We start from the raw sequence: 2,456 nt of genomic DNA, 5'->3' as shown, positions 1-2,456 counted from the left end.
AGCCCCCTGGACGTGGTAGCATCCACCTTGGGGCACTGGACAGGGCCTGGAGGCAGCCGCCCACCACAGTACTACCCGCCACAGCGCTGCATCTCTTAACCCACTGCTCAACACCACTTCATGGGCTGCCCTCAATGCGAAGGCTCCATCTCTGAAAGCAGCTGCCTCCAACTTGGGAAACCCCTACCGCCATCTTGACTTACCACTGCCGCCATCACCATCTTTACTTGAGGCAGCTTCCATCTTGGGACACCAGCTGGGGCCTGGAAACCCAACATCAAGGTACCTACAGGTTTGCCACTGCCAACACCAACCAGGGACATGGCTGCTTCCACCTAGGGACAACAGCCAGGACCTGGTCCCTACAGGTTTGGTTACACCTGAGGTCTCCCTGCTAGGTGTGCTAATAGCCACCATCTTGCTGCAGAGGTAGGAGAGAGCCTTGCTTATGGTTGGTAGTTTGGAAGAGGATGTGAGGGCATATTGATCCCAGCTCACTTAGCCAACCAGCCCGGCACCCACCGGGTTTCCAGGGCCAATTTGGGCAGTACTAGCCGGGACCCAATGCCAGCCCAGTCCTCAGTTCCGTCCCCAATCTAGCATCCACTGATCACTTGGTCCCTTCAGTTTTGCAATCAACAGGGCCCTCCTGCTCCCCAATACCCAGTCTCCCAGCCAATCCCCCAGCCACCAACCCAATCCAGCATTTACAACTCTGTGGCCAGCAGCAGCTCTCATGCCTGGTCCTGATCTGTTGGACACAAAACAGCTCTTAGCCCTGAGGCCCACTGGAGAGAGAGGTCCCTGATTGGGAAGTTGAAAGGGTAGGGGCAGGAGATATACAGTTTAAAGATATTAGAGACCAGGGATTGTGGGGTCCACAGGTGTTGTAAGGGCTAGGACCAGGCTCCTACATCACACAAGTGGACCCCAAAGGAGATTCCTGGGGTGCAGTCTTCCAACAAGGATGGCAATTGCTGTATCCCATCTCCAGGAGTTCTGCCTCCAAGACTAACCCTCCCGCCCTAGTAACTTTCACCATCCTGAGGGTGGAGATACCAGCAAACTCCAGACAACCCCACATATTGGATCAGAAGGGAAGCAGAGAAGATACTGAACTCCAACAGAAACAGTTGTTCAACTTTCCTTCGAGATTTTTTTTTTCTTTCTTTTCCCACTCTTACATCCCCAACTGTTTGAAACCAAGTACTTTTCCTTCATCAAGCTACTTAGGATTATGATATCTGAATGGTATATTATAGTTTTGTTGCATATCCTTCTCTTTTTATACTTTTATCTTTTTCTTTCTTTCTTTCTTTTTTATTGTAAACAAATGGGATACATGTTGTTTCTCTGTTTGTACATAAAGTAAAGGCATACCATTTGTGTAATCATAAATTTACATAGGGTAATGTTGGTTGATTCATTCTGTTATTTTTTCCCTTCCCCCCACCCTTCCCATCCCTCTTTTCCCTCTATACAGTCCTTCCTTCCCCCATTCTTGCCCCCCTCCCTAACCCTAACTCTAACCCTAAAACTAACCCCTCCCACCCTCCATTATGTGTCATCATCCACTTATCAGCAAGATCATTCGTCCTTTGGTTTTTTGAGATTGGCTTATCTCACTTAGCATGATATTCTCCAATTTCATCCATTTGCCTGCAAATTTTATCATTTGCCTGCCATAATTTTATCATTCTTTATGGCTGAGTAATATTCCATTGTATATATATGCCACAGTTTCTTTATCCATTCATCAACTGAAGGGCATCTAGGTTGGTTCCACAATCTGGCTATGGTGAATTGAGCAGCAATGAACATTGATGTGACTGTATCTCTGTAGTATGCTGATTTTAAGTCCTTTGGGTATAGGCCAAGGAGTGGGATAGCTGGGTCAAATGGTATTTCCATTCCAAGTTTTCTAAGGAATCTCCACACTGCTTTCCAGAGTGGCTGCACTAATTTGCAACCCCACCAGCAATGTATGAGTGTATCTTTTTCCCCACATCCTCGCCAACACCTGTTGTTGCTTGTATTCTTGATAATCCCCATTCTAATTGGGGTGAGATGGAATCTTAGGGTAGTTTTGATTTGCATTCCTCTTATTACTAGAGATGTTGAACATTTTTCCATATGTTTGTTGATTGCTTGTAGGTCTTCTTCTGTGAAGTGTCTGTTCATTTCCTTAGACCATTTGTCGATTGGATTATTTGCATTCTTGGTGTAGAGTTTTTTGAGTTCTTTATAGATTCTGGAGATTAGTGCTCTATCTGAAGTATGATTGACAAAGATTTTCTCCCACTCTGTAGGCTCTTTCTTCGCATTGCTGATTGTTTCCTTTGCTGAGAGAAAGCTTTTTAGTTTGAATCTATCCCCGTTATTGATTCTTGCTTTTATTTCTTGTGCTATGGGAGTCCTGTTGAGGAAGTCTGGTCCTAAGCCGACATGTTGAAGAT

Source organism: Sciurus carolinensis, chromosome 9, assembly GCF_902686445.1.
Source record: "Sciurus carolinensis chromosome 9, mSciCar1.2, whole genome shotgun sequence".
Taxonomy (NCBI): Eukaryota; Metazoa; Chordata; class Mammalia; order Rodentia; family Sciuridae; genus Sciurus; species Sciurus carolinensis.
Note: the sequence above shows the minus strand (reverse complement) of the source record.